This window comes from Scyliorhinus canicula, chromosome 7, assembly GCF_902713615.1.
Source record: "Scyliorhinus canicula chromosome 7, sScyCan1.1, whole genome shotgun sequence".
In the NCBI taxonomy this organism is placed as follows: domain Eukaryota; kingdom Metazoa; phylum Chordata; class Chondrichthyes; order Carcharhiniformes; family Scyliorhinidae; genus Scyliorhinus; species Scyliorhinus canicula.
This window is the reverse complement of record NC_052152.1, coordinates 14095536-14117880: the sequence shown is the minus strand read 5'-3', so window position 1 is coordinate 14117880 and position 22345 is coordinate 14095536.

Genomic DNA, 22345 nt, shown 5'->3' with positions numbered 1-22345 from the left:
TTCTTCTTCTTCTTTCTTCTTTCATGAACAGGAACAATTTCTCCCGATCTGCTCTGCCCAGACCCCCCCATAAATGGACGGCACAGTGGTTAGCACTGTTGTTTCACAGCACCAGGGACAGGGGTTCAATTCCCGGCTTGGGTCGTCGTCTGTGCAGAGCCTGCACGTTCTCCCCGTGTCTGCGTGGGTTTCCTCCGGGTGCTCCGGTTTCCTCCCACAAGTCCCGAAAGACGTGCTGTGAGGTGAATTGGACATTCTGAATTCTCCCTCTGTGTACCCGAACAGGCGCCGGAGTGTGGCGACAACCGGATTTTCACAGTAACTTCTTTGCAGAGTTAATGTAAGCCTACTTGTGACACTGGTAAAAATTATTATTGTTAATTTAGAACACCTCTATCATCGCCTCTCAGCATTCCTCCCTCCAAGGAAGAGTCTTAACTTCTCCTACCTAACTTCATAGCGAAAGTTCCTCATTCCTGGACAGCGCCGGCCCTAGGGTTGCTGGCGCCCCGGGCAAGCTGAACTTCAGCGCCCTTCGGGGGGGGGGGGGGCGAGCGAGGCGCGGGGGGGCGAAGCGGGGAGGGGGGGCCGAGGCGGGGGGCGGGGCCGAGGCGGGGGGGCGGGGCCGAGGCGGGGGGGCGAGGCGGGAGGGGGGGGTGAGGCGGGGGGGCGGGGCCGAGGCGGGGGGGTGGGGCTGAGGCAGGGGGGCAGCGCCGAGGCGGGGGGGCGAGGTGGGGGGGGCGAGGCGGGGGGGGCCGAGCCGGGTGGGGGCGGGGCCGAGGCGGGGGGGCGTGCCGAGGCGGGGGGGGGGGGGCGGGGCGGGTGGGGGCGGGGCCGAGGCGGGGGGGCGGATGGAGGGGGGGGCGGACGGATGGGCGGCCGGAGGGGGGGGCGGAGGGGGCCGCCCTGGGAGGGCGGCCACCGCGCATGCGCTGGTTGGCACCGCCCCAACTGCGCATGCGCGGGACCCGAGTCTCTGGCGCCCCCTAACACATGGCGCCCCGGGCGACTGCCCGAGTTGCCGGTACCTTGGGCCGGCCCTGTTCCTGGAACCATTGTCTTGAATATTTTCAGCACTTTCCTTAATGCATTCACATCCTTCACAAAGTGAAATGAAATGAAATGAAAATCGCTTATTGTCACGAGTAGGCTTCAATGAAGTTACTGTGAAAAGCCCCTAGTCGCCACATTCCGGCACCTGTCTGGGGAGGCTGGTACAGGAATTGAACCGTGCTTCTGGCCTGCTTGGTCTGCTTTAAAAGCCAGCGATTTAGCTCAGTGAGCTAAACCAGCCCCTAGTGTGATTGCATGTGCAAACCAGATGACCCATGTAGGTTTCTTATTTAATGCAATGGAGCTGCTTTCGAACAGGATCTGTCCACTGGGAAAAATTTAACTGACTCCTGGTGCAACCCTCCTGTGAACGACTTAATCCCTTGCAAGCAAACTCATACATGCTGAGCGCAATTCAGCGGACCAAAGTTAAAGTGTGGGTTTGGGCACTTTTGGCGGGGGGTTTCGCGAAGCCGCATTGGTGAGATCGCGGCCCGTATTCCACGGCATTAAGTGCCAGAAATGAGCCCCCACGAGATTCTCGACATTACTGTCTGCCTCGCCGACTGATCCACCTGACACGTTCCTCTGCTGCTCCTCGCTAACAAGGGGGAGCTGTTTCTAAACACTCCCAGTCTACGCACAAGCATGGTAGCGCGCAGACCTGCTCCTCGCTTTGGGAATGCCGCCCTCACAAGGATTCTCAACGCTGTGGATGAGAGGGGGGTCGGAGGACCAGCAGCAGGGTCAGCATGCCACCTGGGAGGCAGAGCCAGAGGCTGTCAATGCCGACAGCGTGACCAGGAGGACCGCCGTCCAGTGTCGGAAGAAGACAATGACCTCCATCGAGCTGCAAGGGTAAGTTACTTCCTCTCTCCTGGCACCAGTTCCGCCTGCCACCCCTTTAATTCCCAAACAAACTAAAGGTGCCAAGTTGTGGCGTGTACCTATCTTACAAAACTTCAAATGGAATTTCATGACTGAGCAACAAACTGAGTTCTAATCATGAAAACCCAACTGGTTCATTTAGGGAAGGAAACCATCCACCCTTATGTCTTCTGCAGTGGCTCGTCTTCCCAATTCTCCCAACTCTGTGAGTTTGTCCTTGATACCGTTCTTTCTCTGATCTTTATGTTTTTCCTTCAATAACGGCTAAGTGGCACAGTTGTTAGCACTGCTGCCTCACAGAGCCAGGGACCTGCGTTCAATTCCAACCTTGGTAGTGGAGATTGCACTAGATTGCCCCTTAGTGTCCAAGGATTAGGTGGGGTTACAGCGATAGGGCCGGGGGGGGGGGGGGGCTACGAGAATGGTCTTTCATGGGGTGGTGTTGACACAATCGGACCAATGACCTCCTTCTACACTGCAGGGATTCAATGATTGTAAACCATTGGAAGACTGTAGTCATTCTGCTGAATGGGGGAGGGAGTGTCGTGTTGGGAACGTCACTGCAGGGTCAGGCTGATGTCTGGGAGCTTGGGCTCAAATCCCATCAAGGCAGCTGTTGAAATTGAAATTCTATTAATAAATGTGTCCCAAAGCTGGTCGCGATAATGGTGCCATGAAACTATCATAAAAAACCAATCTGAATCAAGCATTCCTTTTTTGGAAGGAAATCTGCCGTCCTGATCTGGTCTGGACTACATGTGACTCCAGACCACACAGCAATGTGGTTTCCTCAAAAATGACCCAGCAAACCATTCAGTTCAATGGAAATTAGGGCTGGACAACAGAAATATCTGGTCCTCATCACAAACAAAGCTATTTTTCCCCAATTCCTGGCCATAGTTTTCAACCGATCTACACAGTTCACAGACATGGGGCGGGATTCTCCGAGCCCATGCAGGGGACGCGCGAATCCCGCCACGCCACTCTGACGCGGGGCTGTCGAATCTCCGGCGACCGGAGAATCGCCGCCAATCGTGCTGGCACAGTCACCGCGGCGGCAGTCGGGGGCCGTTGAAAGCGGCTCCCGCAGCAATTCTGCACGCTCGATGGGCCGAATGCCTGCCAAGTCCCGCCGGCGTTGTTTGCGTATGGTCTTACCCGGCGGGACCTTGGCGTTCTGGCTGCTGATGGGGGAGCGGAGGGGCGGGGGAGCCAACTCCGGGTGGACCGCCACGGTGGCCAGGCCGGCAATCGGGGCAACCGATCGGCGGGCTCCCTAATTCCGGGGGGGCCTATGTTCCTCCGCACCGGGCCCCTGTAGGGCTCCACCTTATCCTAATTTTCCCAAATGCTTTCACCCAATCTCCTCTCCGCTCTGCCCTTCATGGCCTCCTGGTTCAAAAACCCCTTGATTTTTAAATTCTTATTGCTGTGTTCAGATCCCTCTGTGGATCTTCCCCTCCCAACCTCCAAAGCTTTGAGAATACCTGTTTCGTCACAGTTCCCATTCAGCCAATGGAAAACCACCGCACAGATTGCAGTTGGGAAACCTAGAAATGGCTGTGATGTTAGTCGGGTTGGTACCGATGGTTGATTCGTCCATGTGTGATGGTGTGAGGTGAACTGCAACCAGGATGTGTGCTTGCCGCTTCATGCTGCATTTCTCAACAAAGGTGTCCTTCAATCCATTCAGACTTTACCATAGAATTTACAGTGCAGAAGGAGGCCATTTGGCCCATCGAGTCTGCACCGGCTCTTAGAAAGAGCACCCTACCCAAGCCAACACCTCCACCCTATCCCCATAACTCAGTAACCCCACCCAATACTAAGGGCAATTTTGGACACTAAGGGCAATTGATCATGGCCAATCCACCTAACCTGCACATCTTTGGACTGTGGGAGGAAACCAGAGCACCCGGAGGAAAATCAGTGAATATCAATGTTAACCTTGAAATACAGCGGTTCCATACCTGCTCTACGTTAAGTATTCTGCACTCGACAAGTGTGATGCATTACCTTTTACTCAGCTTATACTTTAAGCTTGGTATCTCATCAATACTCTGAATCCTACTGTGAGAGAAACAGAGAACCAAATAATACACATTCCTGACCCTGCACTCAAACATAAACCTTGCAAATTATTCAAGTTATTTGCTTCTGATAATCTCATGTGATCGTCCTGCTCATCCATTACAATATAATTTTACAGTAGATAAGTGTTTTCCAAATGCATTAATTCTTGAAATTCTTATTACTTTTAACAGTAAAAGTGTCTTCAGTTGAGGGAGAAGTTCATTATTAATCCTTCAAACATTAGTTCTTTGACCCAAAGTAGCAGAGAGCCTTTTAAGATTAATTGAATGATACAGTCAGTTTTCAGCTGATAATGTAGAAGGGGAGAGGATCAAAGACTGACGATTAACTTGTCTATTTGTATTCTGTGCGAGATGCCCAGAAGAATTTGCTGACTGTTCCCTTTTGTGCTTCATTGAAGAGTTCCTGATGGACTAAATGTTGCCATACTGATAGAATGCCGATTTAGCTGGGTCAGCGGTCTCTCCGACATGGTGAAAATGCAAGTTTATCACCAGCATTTAAAAGGACAGTGTTCCAATCGAAGCAGAACTATTGTTGTTCTATTCGCTCTTGGGATTCACCACCCACTGTGCAAAAAAACCTGACTCGCACATCTCCTCTAAACTTTGCCCCTTACACCTTCAACCTAGCATTAAAACAGATGCTGCATTCATTATCTCATTACTGTTTGTGAGATGTTGCTGTGTGAAAATCAAACGTCAAACTAATAGCAGCTACACTTCCAACGTATTAATTGGTTGTAAAGTGCATTGGAATGTTCTGAAGTTGCAAAAGATGCGATACAAATGTAAATTATTTTTTTACTTTAGTTTGTGCAGAGGCCTGTGCTAGTGCAGCCTGCCCCGCCAATGGGCTGTTTCATATTTTGCGTCTCAGAAATTCTGCACTACTAAATTGACTTTTGAAAATCTAGCTGTCAGAAATTGGTCAGTTTTCTTCTCAAGTCTTTCGTCTCTGAAGTTGTGAATTGCTCTTTTCCTTTGCAATAATCGCAATTTTTTTGCAAATCATTAGATATATTTTTACCAATAAAGTTAGCACCAGGAAATCCACGTGCATTGATAGAGTTTAAGCATCTTTGTGTGCATCATTGGGAACAGAATATATGGAAGTGGCTGAACTTGATTCAAAGGCCCAAGGCTGACGTAATGGGGAGATGGTGAATTAGTCCGGAAATTTACAGTCCTTCACACAGGCTCGCCGATGTGAACAAAGATTTCAATGGGCTCTCTGGCCACACTGCAGGTATTCCCAGGGGCAGGAGGGGAGCTGGAAAATTCAGGCCATAGTGATGATGTCACTGGACTAGTACACCCTAGTATCCCTGCTAGGAAGGGAATTCTGGGATTTTGGTCCAGTGACAGTGAAGGAACGCCGATATCGTTCCAAGTCAAGATGTGACTCAGAGGGGAACTTGCAGTTGGGTGGTATTCCCGTGTGTCTGCTGCTCTTGTCCTTCGGGAGGTAGAGATTGTGGGTTAGAACCTTGACGAGTTGCTTCATTATGTTGTTGATGGGATTCACTGCTGCCATGGTGCATCCCAGAATAATAGCCTCTGACCTGCTCTTCTAGCCAGAGTGGCTCATCCACGTTAAATTTCTGATCAGTGGTGATGACTATGATGTTGATGGTGGTGATTGGATGCTTTCATGTGGAAATGTTCTCTTCCCGGACCTTATGTGGTGTGAATTGAATCTGCTTCAGTGCAGGCATTGCATTCCAACTCGCTGTCCAAATTGTTTTTCCTCACGTTACCTCTGGTTCCTTTGGCATGTATATTTGGTTCGCAGCTCATTTACCAAGGGAAACCCTATCAAAACCTTTCAAGATATCAAGCACCGCAATGCAATCAGTTCTTAGTCTTCCCTGCTCTGAGGAGATCAAGCCCACCTTCTGTAGGGCTGGCTCTATATTTGGTACCATTTTAGTAAAACTCTCTGAACCCTCTCTAAGACCCTTAGCGTCCTTCCAATCTAAAGTGCGGTGCCCAGCATTGGTGCCGGTGCTCGAGCTTGGGTCAAATCCAGTGACTTGTTGAGGTCATTGAAATGTTCAGGCTGGAACCTTGTGCTCACATTCGCCACAGGCACAAACGGCGATGTTTACACAAGGTCCTGTGAGAGTCAAAAAACAAAATCTTGCCAGCGGGATCTGGTGGTGTGATTGCCCCCCCCCCCCCCCCCCCCCCCCGGCTGACATTGACAGAAGAAAGTCCCCAACCTTCCTCATTTGAATAATTTATTTATCGGCCTTACCTGCCGTATTGTCCCCTGTCATTGGGACCCCCCCCCCCCTCGCCCACCGTGAAGTCACATCGACAAGGTTGACAACAGGTTTTCACAAACGGGAACCTGCCGAAGGGGAACCCACTGGGGACACGTGGTAAGTACAGCCCCCGGGGTGACTGCGACATGCCCAGGCAGTGCAGGGTGTGCCCCCATTGGGGAGCTCCATTGGGGGGAGGGTGGCGGTTCCTGTATCCATGGGGTGGCCAGTGGGGTAAGTGGGCCCATGGGGGGGGGGGGGAGAGGGGTGGTGAGTTTCTGACTGCGTCGGGTGGGTCTCTGTGAGCGTGCGAGAGTGTTTGTTATTGGAGATTGGGTTGACCTTTTAAAAAAGTGCTCTGACCTTGGTAACCCCTCCCCCACCCCCTGCCTTTCTGGCATTTCCCCCCCGCCCCCCACTCCAGTGTGGGCCACGCCTCCAAATGTTCTTTCTTCGAGGTGCTGCACAACGAGACGAGGAAAGCTAACGGTGCTACCGGCCAGCGAGCTCTACGCCACTGTTCCCGCCCGAACCACCACTTAGAAGATAAAAGGGAAACTCCCATTGTCCAACGTTGTTCAGTGGTGACCATCACATTCCTCCTATTCCTTTCAGCAATCAGTGTCACAGGAACGATATTCACATATACTTTCTGTGTCTGGGGTCTAGATAACTGTGCGAGGCTTTTACATGAGTAAGCACAGGCATTGATGTAGGTTTAGAACACTGAACCGGGATTATACGGAGGCTGATTAAGTTCATCACCATCCCTGGGAAGGAGGCTGACTTTGACGATGCACCAGGTGCAGTATTATCACGCCTCTGTGCAAATCTTAAGTTAAAAATTAGAAACCTTTTGAACGCAAGTGTGGCCGCCATTAGGGAACCTCCTGCAATATACTCAAATCAATTGGCCCAAATTCACAAATCTTCATTATTGTTCTGCCGAATGCAGCATGGAGCCAGAAATGAAATTTGGGCCTGCCAACTGTGAATCGCACGCCACATGCACTGATCATTCCCACAGTTGGAAGGACTATAATGGAAGACAGCTGAGCTAGAGCACTGAGAGTGGGGGGAGGTGTGGTCTGGCGCATGGGGTATTGATCCCTTCATGGTCGATTGGCGGTGGTGGGGATTTTGTGCGCACCCATGTGGTCTACCCACTTTTCTCTGCTACTCCACAGGCCTTAGGAGCCTCTCCTTCCTGTCAGATAGTCCAGACTTCCCTCCATTACTGCTATTCTGCTGCATCCTGGACCAGCATTAGATATGAGGAGAGGTTGAATAAACTCGGTTTGTTCTCACTGGAATGATGGAGGTTGAGGGACGACCTGATAGAGGTCTACAAAATTATGAGGGGCATAGATAGAGTGAATGGTCAGAGACTTTTTCCCAGGGTAGAGGGGTCTATTACTAGAGGGCATAGGTTTAAGGTGCGAGGGGCAAGGTTTAGGGGAGATGTACGAGGCACGTTTTCTACACAGAGGTTAGTGGGTGCCTGGAACTTGCTGCCGGAGGAGGTGGTGGAAGCAGGGACGATAGTGATGTTTAAGGGGCATCTTGACAAGTACATGAATAGGATGGGAATAGAGGGATAGGGACCCCGGAAGTGTAGAAGATCTTAGTTTAGACGGGCAGCATGGTCGGCGCAGGCTTGGAGGGCCGAAGGGCCTGTTCCTGTGCTGTACTTTTCTTTGTTCTTTTCTGTTCTTTGTTCTAGTGTGCAGTCAATTCCAGCCCCATATGCCCCAGAGTCGCAACACAAGTGAATGAACCAATATGTTGTGATAAAAATACCCAAAGTCTTTGGCCCTTGGCTGCTCAGTAATTACAGGCACTAGGTTTGTAATTGTAAACACAATACTGTTTATTTATAACATGTAGCAAATGCAGTAAATACAATTTGTTAACTATCATCTCACCCCTGACTCCCACTTTAACTGTCCCACCCTCTACCCACACACACGAGATAGACAAACAGAGAGGGGAAGGTAAAGGGTAGAAAAATAATTAGGATGGAAGTCTTTGTTTTTTTTAGCACACTCTCTTCACAGCAAGCCTGCAGATTAAAATCTTGATTTGCAGCCTGTAATAGTCTTCTCTGTGGTTTAGAAATGCATCACTCACAGCTTTTCCGGGAGAGAATCCTTGCCACACATCGAAATTTGCTTTCAGTTTGTGGTTTGTCTTCAAGCCTCTGTCTTTGTAGAGAGAGAGAGTTGGTCAGTTCTGCCTTTGCCTTTCAGGAGAGAGAGTTTGTTGGTTCTGGACCCTGCTTGCACAGCCTGTCATGGTTTTCCTGTACATAGATTCATCCAGGCTCTCTGCCAGTTCAGAAACTTCCTGGGGACAAATGGAGAGGAGAGGATTGCAAAACTTCCTTGGGATTTCCAGGAGTCAAACTCAAACCAAACTCAAACCTTGAAACATTATATCCAATCACCACCTGTTACCGGGAATAGCACAGCCTTTTGGACCAATTCATTGGCCACCAGATAATCAACCGAGTCCTCACAGATGCTGGCCAATCTGCAATCAACAGTTTGAAGCAGCACAGCCGTTTGTTTGATTTAAAGGTATCGGCTTCTTGCCTTAAAGAGACATGTCCATTAATCATCCATGGATCAAAAATGTAATGTCAAAAATAAAAGGGGAAAATAAGGGAATAAACAGGGAAAAAACAGGATGGACCCTTACATTCCCATTGCCTTGTCCAATCATACTTTTTGTTGTTTAATGACTCCAGGATATTACACCCCCTTTGTTTTATCCCTTCTCCAGCCCCTTCACTTTTCACGTGCACTGTACCCAGTCCTTTTACTCCTTTTACTTCTGTGGTCACTGACTGCCATTGGCTGCTGGTCTCCTAATACATCAGTTGTAGAATTCGGATCTTTGTTTCCAAATCTCTCCATGTCCTGACTCCCCACTATCTCTGTAATGTCCTGAAGTGCTCCAATTCTGGGAGCCCCTCCAATTCTGGCCACTTGTGCCATGTTGCTCATCATTTATCGCTTCACCATTGGTAGTTGTGCCTTCAGCTGGCTGAAACCTCGACCCTGGAACTCTTTCCGTAAACATCTCTGCCCCTCCTCCGTTTAGAAATTCCTTAAATGCCACATCTTTTTTTTTGTATCAATTCATTTTTTTGAATTAGGGGGCAATTTAGCGTGGCCAAACCACCTAGCCTGCGCATCTTTGGGTTGTGGGGGCGAAACCCACGCAAACATTGGGAGAATGTGCAAACTCCGCACAGACAGTGACCCAGAGCCAGGGTCGAACCTGGGACCTCGGCGCCGTGAGGCAGCAATGTTAACCCACTACACCACCGTGCCACCCTTAAATGCCACATCTTTGATCAAGGTTTTCAAAACCGGTCCTTTATCCCTTTGTTGGCTCGGTGTCAAATTTTAATTTACAATGTTCCTGTGAGCCACCTTGGAAATGTTTACCACAAACAAAAATAGAAAATACTGGACAATCTCAGCATCTGTGGAGAGAGAAGGGAGCTAACGTTTCGAGCCTGGATGATGGAAATGTTTATGACACTAAAGCTGTTATGTACCTACAAGGTGTTGACGTACTGGTTGAAAAATTGTCTTCGACCTACTTCCAACTCTGATGAAAGATCGTGGACCTTGAAGCAGCAACTAGCACAAGTGGCTCGCACTGTGGCTTCACAGCGCCAGGGTCCCAGGTTCGATTCACCGCTGGGGCACTGTCTGTGCAGGGTCTGCACATTCTCCCCGTGTCTGCGTTTCCTCCGGGTGCACTGGTTTCCTCCCACAGTCCAAAGACGTGCAGGTTAGGTGGATTGGCCATGATAAATTGTCCTTAGTGACCAAAAAAGGTGAGGAGGGATTATTGGGTGACAGGGATAGGGTGGAAGTGAGGGCTGAAGTGGGTCGGTGCAGACTCGACGGGCTGAACGGCCTCCTTCTGCACTGTATGTTCTATGTTCTAACTCTGTTTCTCTCTCCGCAGTTGCTGCCAGGCCTCCCCGGTGTTCCCTGACATTTGATTTCCGATTTTCAGCGTCAACGGCATTTTCGCAGTTGCACAATTAATCTCTTTCATTAGAGGGAAGGTTGCCGGCACCTGATGCTTCCAAACAGAGAGTGTTGATTCTCTTTGATCTCTGTGACAGCTCGATGGAGTGCTCCCGTGACATCTACACAAACACAACCTCTGGTGGATTGATCTGGGAGGCCCAGCAGTACTTACATGAATTAGACCAGCCTTTGATGCTTGGCCTGCTAATTTCAGGCTGCTGTCGCCCTCCACTTCTGGTAACAGATGAAAAGATAATTTGAAGAAGCCTTAAATTTGCATACCATAATCGGAGCGAGGAGCAGACAGAAAAAGAATGCTTCCTTCCTAATTGGATTTTCTGTAGCTGCACAGCAAGGCAGAAGGGACAAAACAATTAAGGAATAAAGTAATTATTTTGACCGATAGTTAGGTATAAAATTAAGTTCTCCTGCGTTCTAAAAACACTGCAATTCTGAGGGGAACGGATGAATAGCTCTTAAAGATGTGTTGCTGAATGCTAGTTACAGTGATGCCGCTGAGACAGATATTGATTTTTTTTTATATGCTTAAGTGACTCCAGGAATTACTGGGAATGATTTCATTGCATTAAAAACCCAATGCACTTGCATTGAACTCCTTTCACTGCTCTCTTAACAACGGTGCTAATCCGTTATACAGCGGTGGGGTGCATGGGTTAGCCTTAAGTTCTCATGCAGTCAGTGTGTGCCGTGGCTCGTAACAGCTACCCCTGCTTTTGAGTCAGGAGGTCAAGTCTCACGTGAGTGTCTTTGAAATCCAGGCTGATGCTATCATAGAGGTTATCATAGAATTTACAATGCAGAAGCAGTGTACTAGTGAGGGAACATGGCACTGTTGCAAATGCTGACTTTCGGATCAAATGTTCAATTTGACATGGGTGGCACGGTACCACGGTAGTTAGTACTGTTGCCTCACAGCTCCAGGGTCCCAGGTTCGATTCCCGGCTTGGGTCACTCTCTGTGCGGAGTCTGCATGTTCTCCCCATGCCTGCGTGGGTTTCCTCCGCGGATTCCGGTATCCTCCCACAAATCCCGAAAGACGTGCTTGTTAGGTGAATTGGACATTCTGAATTCTCCCTCTGTCTACCCAAACAGGTGCCGGAGTGTGGAGACTAGGGGCTTTTCACAGTAATTTCATTGCTTCATTGCAGTGTTAATGTAAGCCTACGTGCGACACTAATAAAGATTATTATAGATTATTATATAATCTCAGAACAGTTGAAGCTCTGTGTACCTGAACAGGCGCTGGAATGTGGTGGCTGGGGGCTTTTCACAGTCACTTCATTGCAGTTTTAATGAAAGCCTACTTGTGACAATAAAGATTATATTTATAATTCAAACTCCATCTGGCTTCTCCTGTGGATGTGAAAGGAACCCATACGGCTCTGTTTGGAAGCCCCCAGCGTTGTTCTTTTTGGTGTCCTCGTAAATATTAGCCGATTTTGTTAAAGTAGATGATCTGGTTCGTTCCAGCCTTGCTGTGTGGGGAGATGGCTGTGTGCAAAATGGCTGCCGCATTTTTGACATTACACAAGCAACGACAATGCAAAACTAGTTCACTGGCTGTCAAGCATTTTGGGATGTTCTGATGTTCTAAGATATAGTCTAGATATTCCTAATGTCTTTCTTCTGTTCAGATGATGTCAATGCTCACCGTGACGATCAGGCCAGTTTATGTTACTTCAGAAGTTGGGTGGCGGGGGTAAACTTTAAAGAATGAGCACTCTCAGGAATGGTTGGACATGCGGAAGCTAATGAAATTTGGCATATCTGCATCGACTCTCACCAACTTCTCCAGATATGCAATAGAGAGCATCCTATCCGGCTACGTCACGGCCTGGCATGGCAACTGCTCGGCCCAAGATCGCAAGGAACTGCAGAGTGTGGTGAACTCAGCCCAACGCATCATACAAACTTGCCACCCCCACATTGATTCTGTATACCCCTCCCACTGCCTCAGGAAGACAGACAGCATTATCAGAGACCCCTCCCACCCAGGCATTGCCTTCTTCCAGACCCTTCCATCAGGCAGAAGGTACAGAAATCTGAAGACTCGCACATCCAGACATAGGAACAGCTTCTTCCCCACAGTTACAAGACTCCTCAACGACTCCCCCTCGGACTGATTTGTTCCCTGCAAGAACACTATTCACGACACCCTATGCTGCCTCTTGCTCATAGAACATAGAACAATATAGCACAGTACAGGCCCTTCAGTCCACCATGTTGTGCCGACCATTTATCCCAATCTAAGATCAACCTAACCTACACCCCTTCAATTTACTACTGTCCATGTGTCTGTCTAAGAGTCGCTTAAATGTCCCTAGTGACTCTGACTCCACCACCTCTGCTGGCAGTGCATTCCATACACCCACCACTCTCTGTGTAAAGCACTTACCTCTGATATCTCCCCATATCTTCCTCCAATTACCTTAAAATTATGTCCCCTCGTGACAGCCATTTCCACCCTGGGGAAAAGTCTCTGGCTATCCACACTATCCATGCCCTTCATCAACTTGTACACCTCTATCAAGTCACCTCTCTGCCTTCTTCGCTCCAGTGAGAAAAGCCCTAGCTCCCTCAACCTTTCTTCATAAGACATGCCCTCCAGTCCAGGCAGCATCCTCGTAAATCTTCCCTGTACCCTCTCCAAAGCATCCACACCCTCCTTTAATGAGGCGACCAGAACTGGACACAATATTTCAAGTGTGGTCTAACTAGGGTTTTATAAAGCTGCAGCAAAACCTCATGGCTCTTAAACTCAAACCCCCTGTTCATGAAAACCAACACACCATACGCCTTCTTAACAACCCTATCAACCGGGGTGGTAACTTTGAGGGATCTATGTACGTGGACCCCAAGATCCCTCTGTTCCCCCACACTTCCAAGAATCCTGCCTTTAACCCTGTATTCAGCATTCAAATTTGACCTTCCAAAATGAATCACTTCACATTTATCAAGGTTGAACTCCATCTGCCACTTCTCAGCCCAGCTCTGCATCCTGTTAATGTCCTGTTGACAATGTGTTTGCTTTGTTTGGCCCCTTGTTCCGCACTGTAACCAATCACTGTTTTGCCGATGTACCATTTGTCAATGTTCTCTGTTGATTATTCTTGTGTATACTATGTACGTACTGTGTACATTCCTCGGTCGCAGAAAAATACTTTTCACTGTACTTTGGTATATGTGACAAGAAATCAAATCAAATCAAGTCAAATCAATGATAAGGGACATGTTCATCTCTTCATCAGAATACGCCATACCCAATCCTATCACACCGCGCTCCAGGAGTGTGAATCTGTAAAATCTGCTCTTCATTTACAAAGGAATGTTTCTGTGTCTTGCTCTCAGTTCCCTTGAATGTAACACTGCAGAGGGAGAGGTGCAGCCCCACCTCGGCTGTGTTTGCACCTCGGCGGCATTTCACACGTACTTTCAGTCAAGACTGTGTGGGACTTGCCCAATTGTGGCATTGCAGAGAGAATGGTTGCTTTTGGGGAGGGGTAATGGGGTATACGGGTGCAGGGGTGATGAGACCATAAATTCACGCGACACGTGGTTAGAAGCGAACAGTGGTTTTAATCATCATACAACAGAGCCTGCCTGTGACAAGATGAACTCTTGATGAACTGGCAGGCAGGCTCACAACAGCAACCTTTATACTTCTGGTTAGGGGGAGGAGCCATGGGCAGAGCCATGGGCGGAGCCAAGGGTGGAGCCCAGTACAAGCTCCTCATCTCCCCCTATGGGTAGAGCCGGGCAACTACACATGATCTGATACAAGGTACAGGCTCAACACATGTTGTACAATACAGTGTGGATTATTAGTGTTTATAATTCACCACAAGGGGTTAGGGGACCACCTTGTGTTATTTCAACCTGGGTTTGTACGGGAGCATTTCTGATCCCCCTGGCTCTACATTCAGCTAAGTACAGGGGGAACCATCCTGCAACACTTAGCACCACTTTGTGCCGTGCGATAAACATGCATGTGGTGAGGGAAACATTAATTAGGAGAAAACAACAATCTGCAGGAAGTGCAGGACTCGCATTTAAATCGATGATTTTATCCATTAAATATTGCTGACATGTTCTTAGGCTATGACACCTCAACTAATATGATGGGAAGCAAACCTCATGGTGAATGTTTTTGCACTCCTGACCACCATATTGGGCATTGCTCAACCTTGAAGTGAAAATGTCATTTCCTGCAGGACCTTACCTCCATTTCCATTGGTCAAAGGTCAGGTAAAGGCTGTGGCTCCATTGCCATTGGTTACAGGCCAGGTAAAGGCCATGCTTTCATATAAACTGGTTGCCAATCCTTACAATACTAAAATCTTTAAAGAAAGAGGTAACGGTTGGTAAAGACAGTGAATTCTATTCCGTTAGTTTTCTTATGAATTTCTGTATTTGAGCAGCTTTTCACATTATTATCCTTCCCCGCAATTTGGCATTATCTGCAAATTTCAGCATCCTTGTTGTGTTTTATGCCTCAGAGATTTGCAGAGATGTCACACCAGCTCCGATGTATAGACAGGAACTTTATTTACATTGTATTTAAGATATCAGCTCTCATGGCTCCAGCTGTACGCCATGAGCGTTTGTTCCTCTTTCCCAGTCACCGCAGCCAGGCTAAATCGATCACATGCAGTGAGTCGCCAACAGGCAACAGACATCCACAATCAAATACAGAACAATTGAACACTCGAACCATACCTGCAATTTCCCAGTCCAAATCGTTTATGTTTATGGTGAACAACAGTGGTCCCTGCTGGACCCTCTTCCTTACCTAATACCAATCCGAGGAATCTCCCTTTGTTCCTTCCCTGTTTTCTGTTTGTAGCCATTCTTTCAATCCATAGGAGATCCCGACACCAGACCCCCACACTCCCCAACTATTCTAAGTATTGTATTTTTCCTAAGAGCTTTCTGAAAGTTCATGGGTACCATATCCACCTCATTGTTTCTTTCTACCTTTGCTTTTATTTCTTTGAGAATGGAGTGAGGTCAACAAGTGGTTAGCACAGTTGCTTCACAGCTCCAGGGTCCCAGGTTCGATTCCCGGCCTGGGTCACTGTCTGTGCGGAGTCTGCACGTTCTCCTCGTTTCTGCGTGGGTTTCCTCCGGGTGCTCCGGTTTCCTCCCGCAGTCCAAAGGTGTGCAGGTTAGGTGGATTGGCCATGATAAGTTGCCCTCAGTGCCCAAAAATGTTGGGCGGGGTTACTGGGTTACGAAGATAGGGTGGACGCGTGGGCTTAAGTGGGGTGCTCTTACCAGGGGCCGGTACAGACTAGATGGGCCGAATGGTCTATTTCTGCACTGTAAATTCTATGAGTCTAGACAGCCAGTGTGTGATTGAGAGATTTTGATCAGCTGTTCCAGTTGAGGTGTGCTCGGGGCCTGACTCCTCACCCTGCCCCATGGCAAAATCACAGCACATACCATGGTAGGGTGACCATCAAATCATCTGGGATGATACCCGGGAGAAGAAGAATGTGAGTTAGGCATGCCCTTCCTTTTAGTAATCCCCGCTCAAATTTCATTGTCTGACCCTTTCACGAAGAGTTTATCCCAGCCTCTGGTGTTAAACTACCTTGCCTCTGGATTAATTCTTTTTCCTTTCTCTCAAGGAAAGAATTATCTTTGCTAATTGCCAATACTATGCCAACATTTTGTCGTCCATTAATTTTGTTGTTAGTTAGGGCTGCCAAGTTGATTAAATGTATTCCTTGAGGGGGTCACCACATTCCTTGAAGGGTCATCATAGCCATGATCTGGCTGAGAGAAACGTTAGAAGCAAACCACCGCTGATTTATCTCCAAGGTTGCAAGCTGCGACGTCTTGGAGATTGATCTTCAATTCCTGGACAGTCCGGACCAACTCTGGAGCGTTGGCAACCCTACCATAATGGATATTAGTGTTTGGAGCACAGTGGCCAGTGGGAATGGAGTGCTAATACTGCCTCCTTTCTTAATTTCTAAACAGTTGCAGGCAGCAGGAAGAGGAGAGGAGTTGGAGCAAGAGGTAAGAGGTGGGTAACCTCAGAGGACACCGTAGCAACTGCAAAACTAGAGAGACGAAACAGATGGGATGAAAGAGGTTTCAATTCCTCGGTGTTTTCTCTCGCTGTGAAGGTGAATCATTAACGTTGCAAGAACCGGAAAATAGAGAGAGATTAAGAGGAGGTGAGGGAGAAGGGCCAAAAGTGGGAGGAATTGCATGAAATTTTCTTCGCCAAGGCTGGGAGAAGAAACTTTGGATAGGAAAATACTGTGCTCAACACGGGAATTTGCACAAGGTGCGGGATTCTTTCAATGGCTTCAGCTGACGCAATGGAAATGGTTGTGATGTCACCAGGAATGGATCTTTCAGGGCAGCAGTTCAGTGCGTGGGCGATGGTCTGCCTTGGACAGTAGATTCTGAGTTGTTCTGGACATCACACCTGTGGTGACATCTACTCTGACCCGTCCTCAAGTGATTGAGTGTTGCCCAGATTTTCCCAGGGAAGATTGAAATCTGGGACATTACCACTCAGGTGTGGTTGCTGATGTTTACTGCCAACCAGGAGGTGTACCACCTGGAGGTGGGGATTTGTTCGTTTGTAGAGCATGGGGTGCATTCCAGTCGGGAATATGGGATTTCAATCAAGCATGTGGGTTTTCCTGAGGTTCTGTGTCTGTGGCCATGTTCCGTTAGCTGTTAGCCAATGGTGTTTTGTGGAGGATGTCTTCCCTGCGAACATGGGTAGGTTCAATCTGTGCCGGCAGGGGGATATGTTGGTCTCAATGCCACAGAAAGAACCCTCTTGATTTCCCGGTGGTGGGCATCATCCATGTTGGCATGGCAGCCCCCAAGCCAGGTTGAGCAGTAGTACTCTGCTATAGCGTAGACCCGGCGAAGTGAAGCAACGTGTTGGCTCTTGCTACCCCAGATGATGTGTGCCAGTTTCTGCATGAAATTCACCTTGACCTTGACCCAGCCGCCCATGCATGGCCAACCATGGGACCTTGAACATATATACCAGTGACCTCCCTCCCACAAAGTCATCACTCTTCGCATACGCTGACAGCTTGGTGCTGGCTTCCTGGAGTAAAGAATCTCAGATATTGAGAGCCCAGTATTTTGCCATGTGCAGTTAGAAAAATCTGGCTCAGCGTGCTGTAATAGAGGTAGGGAAGCAAATGAACTGTGCTTCAGTAAAGAAAGATATCAAGCAAGAATAGGTGTCACAATGAAACTCAACCTACAGCAGAGCGAAAAGATAAAGCACCTGTTATTTTAGATGAATGTAAGTCACATGCATGAATGTGTTAACAATATTAAAAGGAGATATATGCACCTCAGTAATTAATTCAGAAGTATTCTCACAAAGAAACATTTTTTTTTCCTCTCTCCACATATTGCACGGGTTTATCTGGGAATTACCGACAACAGCTGTTTGTTGTATGACCACATCCCAAAGAGCTGTGAAACTCCAAGATGCCCAGTGTGTAAATGGACAAATATATCCAATGTGATAATAGTGTGGGCGCACAGAGTTTGAAGTTTCTAGAGACTTTTTAACAATTTTAGTAAACTTGTCAGTTTCCATGCTGGGAAACGGAATAAAAACAGGGAAAACAGGGGAAAATCGGAGCAGGAGGAGGCTATTCGGCCCTTTGAGCCTGCTCCAACACTCATTATGATTGTGGCTCATCATCCAACTCAATAGTCTAATCCCACTTTGCCCCCATATCCTTTGATTCCCTTCACCCTATGTGCTACATCTTTTCAAAAAATTATTTCATTTTTTTTTTCCAATTAAGGGGCAACTTAGCGTGACCCATCCACCTAACCTGCACATCTTTTGTGCTGTGTGGGTGAGACCCACGCAGGCACGGGGAGAGAACCCAGGACCTAGGTTCGAATCCCGGCCCTGGGTCACTGCCCATGTGGAGTTTATGCATTCTCCCCATGTCTGCGTGGGTTTCACTCCCACAACCCAAAGATGTGCAGGTTAGGTGGGTTGGCCATGCTAAATTGCCCTTAGTGTCCAAAATTGCCCTTAGTGTTGGGTGGGGTTACAGGGTTATGGGGATGGGGTGAAGGTGTTGACCTTGGGTAGGTTGCTCTTTCCAGGAGCCGGTGCAGACTCGATGGGCCGAATGGCCTCCTTCTGCACTGTAAATTCTATAAGATAAGAGGAGGCAAAGAAAAGGAAAAGAGAGCAAGGGGGAAAAGACAGAGGGCGCAGAGGGAGAACTGTTATGGGCCAGAATTAAAAAATCCAAAGTGTATTATGGAGTTCACCTGACCTATATCTCTTCCCAGACACTTTGATCAAAATAAGCTGATTCTTATTCTAAGAACTAAATTAACATTTATATATGAAGAAACAGCAAGATTTTTTTTATCAATTACAAACATAAAGACACCCCACAGCTACAGTAATCTATGTGTAACACTTAATGAATTCCTGCTTAACTGTTCCAATTCAAAAACAAAATCCCATAAAATCCTTTTCAAGGGTGCCCAGCACTCTGCATTCACACTTGAATAAGACTGGCCCTCGCCACGGCAGCACTCCCATCCCCACTCAAAAAACACTCCAGCAGCCCAGCGGTGACAGCCACCCTCCAAACCTGGAACCAACTGCGGCAGCAATTTGGCCTGACCAAAATATCGGACAAGGCTCCCATCTGCAACAACCATAGGTTCACACCAGCACTGACTGACGCCACCTTCAAAAGGTGGAGGCAGGACGGAGAGACACTGACAGTCAGGGACCTATACACAGACGGCAGGATCGCAACACAGGACGAACTGACAGAGAAATTTCGGCTAGCCAGGAGGAACGAGCTATGGTATCTGCAGCTCAAAAACTTCTTACGAAAGGAGATAAGGATGTACCCACAACCGCCACGACAGACACTACTGGAAGACCTACTGAACGCAAGTATCCTAGATAAAGGGAACTGTAGCGACATGTATGACCGACTGGTAGAAAGGGCCGACACCGTACTGGACGCAACAAGAAAGAAATGGGAGGATGACCTGGGGATTGAGATAGGGTGGGGACTCTGGAGCGAAGCACTGCATAGGGTTAACTCCACCTCCACGTGCGCAAGGCTCAGCCTGACGCAACTAAAAGTGGTACATAGAGCCCACTTAACAAGAAACCGTATGAGTAGGTTCTTCCCGGAGGTGGAGGACAAATGTGAACGGTGCCAAAGAGGCCCGGCCAACCACGCCCTCATGTTCTGGTCTTGCCCCAGACTTGTGGAGTGCTGGACGGCCTTCTTCGAGGCTATGTCCAAAGTGGTGGGGGTGAGGGTGGAGCCATGCCCGATAGTGGCGGTCTTCGGGGATTCAGACCAGCCAGATCTATTCCTGGGGAGGAGGGCGGACGCCCTTGCCTTTGCCTCCCTGATCGCCCGCCATAGAATCCTGTTTGGCTGGGGGTCAGCAGCACCGCCCAGAGCTGCAGACTGGCTGTCCAACCTCTCGGAATCTCTCCAAATGGAGAAAATCAAATTCGCCATCCGAGGGTCAGACGACGGCTTCCACAGAACGTGGGAGCTATTCATGCAATTGTTCCGGGACCTGTTTGTGGCCAACGAACAAGAGGTAGAATAGTCGGGTGGCCAAGAATCAGGGGAAAATGGACGGGAATCGGGGGAAGGTAGCCGGGGGGGGGGGGGGGGGGGGGGGCTATGGGTTCGTTATGGGGGTTTGTTCTCATGGTTTTATGCTTATTTTTTTTTCTTGTTAATTTATTGTTTTTGTATTGGAGGGGAGGGGTTACTGTCTTTCTCTGTTGTGATAAAATTTGTTGTTGAAAATTTGAATAAAAATTATTCCAAAAAAAAAGGAAGGACAAAGCCACAAACGACAGTCTGATGGCAAGCTAAGGCCCAAAACCAAACTGTAAATAAATGCCGATAAACATGTGCCCCGGCTATATTGGGGAATGTAAAATATGTATGCCGGTTAAAGGGGGTGGCCACAGTTGTTATTATGAAGATGCTTGCCTGTAAATATACATGTTAATTTTTGCGTGTTTTTTTTCTAATAATTTGTAATTTGTTGGATATCAAATATGAAAACTCAATAAAAAACATTTCCAAAAAAAAAGAATAAGACTGGCCTTTCCTGAGATTCTGACCCCGTCTCACCAGCAGGTTTAAACCCTTCCGGGAAGCAACTTTCTCTTTTAAGTTACCAAAACAGCAGGTAGCTATAATCAATGGGTTTTGTTTTGGAACAGATATTTAAAATGAAAATAGAAAGACAGGAACACAACACTTCTGTTCTCTGTCTGAGTCCACAGCAGCCAAATGTGAAAGCGAAACCAAAAACAGCTCACAGAGCCACAGCCCAGCTCCACCCACACAATGACATCACTGAAGCAATGTGATTAGACAAAAACCTTTCTTAAAGGGACACGCACAAGACAGAACACTGATGCAGATTCTGCAATTTAGCACTTGGGCCGGATTCTCTGTCTGGTTCCGCTGCCATAAATGGGAGATTGGCTGAGCACCAAATTCTCAATCATCGCTAACTCGCAACGGGAAATCCCTAATTGACAGAAGATCGCACTGAGCTCAACATGTCCCACAATTTGCCATCATTAAAGCCGATTACAAAAATTCGAGCACATAATCTGGGCGTGTACTTCCTGTACATTACTGAGGGCGTGCTGAACTGTCAGAGGTCCGCAGCAGAATTCTCCATCGGGGGGAAATCTCCGGTCCGCCGGCAGTGTACCCATGCCCGCAGTTTTCCTGACGGCGTGAGGTGGACACAATGGGAAACCCCATTGGCCAGCCGCGGAAATGGAGAATCTTGCGTCTACAGGAAATCCCGGCAGGCGGAGAATCTTCAGTAAACGGAGGTTCTATCTGACATTTAAGGCAGTTAATCATGATCCTGCAATGCTATTTCAAAGAACAGCAGCACATTACTCCCAGTGAACTGGCCAAGATTTATCCTTCACTCCAAATAACCAAAAACAAATTAGCTGCTGTGTTTCTTACATTGACAGCACTTCAAAGTACATCACTGATTGCAAAGTGCTTTGAGGCTTCAAAAGATTGTGGAAGTTGCTCTGGAAATGGCAGTTTTCTCATTCTTCTTTTTTTTCATAATTTTAAGAGGACCCAATTCATTTTTTCAAATTAAGGGCCAATTTAGCAGGGCCAATCCACCTAGCCTGCACATCTTTGGGTTGTGGGGGCGAAACCCACGCACAGGGTGGATGAGGGAGTGGACCTGGGTAGAGTGTTCTTTCGAGGGGTCAGTGCAGACTCGATGGGGCGAGTGCACGGCAGGGATTCTGTGACAGAGTAAATGAGCAGAGGTGACCATGAGAGAGATGGATTGATCAAAGAGGGATGAGGAGGAGGGAGGGAATGGGGATGGGGATGGGGAAAGGCTCTCGGTCAAAGGGCTTATCCACCCAGAGTGTTTAGGGAGCAATTCCCCTACCCGCACTGAAGCACGGAAGAGAGCGTGTGCTATATCCATCTCACTTAGCAGGTGCTCACCTAATGTTGCCACGTGTTGGATGCAGACCTGAGGATTCACAGAAGGACTAGGATGGCAGTGCAGGGCCGTGGAGGTGACCATAGCCATGATATCCCCTTATCGGGGCGGCATGTGGCGCAGTGGATAGCACTGGGACTGTGGCGTTGAGGACCTAGGTTCGAATCCCGGCCCTGGGTCACTGCCCATGTGGAGTTTATGCATTCTCCCCATGTCTGCGTGGGTTTCACTCCCACAACCCAAAGATGTGCAGGTTAGGTGGATTGGCCATGATAAATTGGCCCTTAATTGGAACAAAAAAATAATTGGGTAGTCTAAATTTATACAACAACAACAAAAAAATGCTATCCCCTTATCTGTAATTACCTTGTGAATAGTGCAGTGGAGGACCGTGTCGCTCTCAGCACTTACGGGCAGCGTCACTGTTTCAGGACAGGGG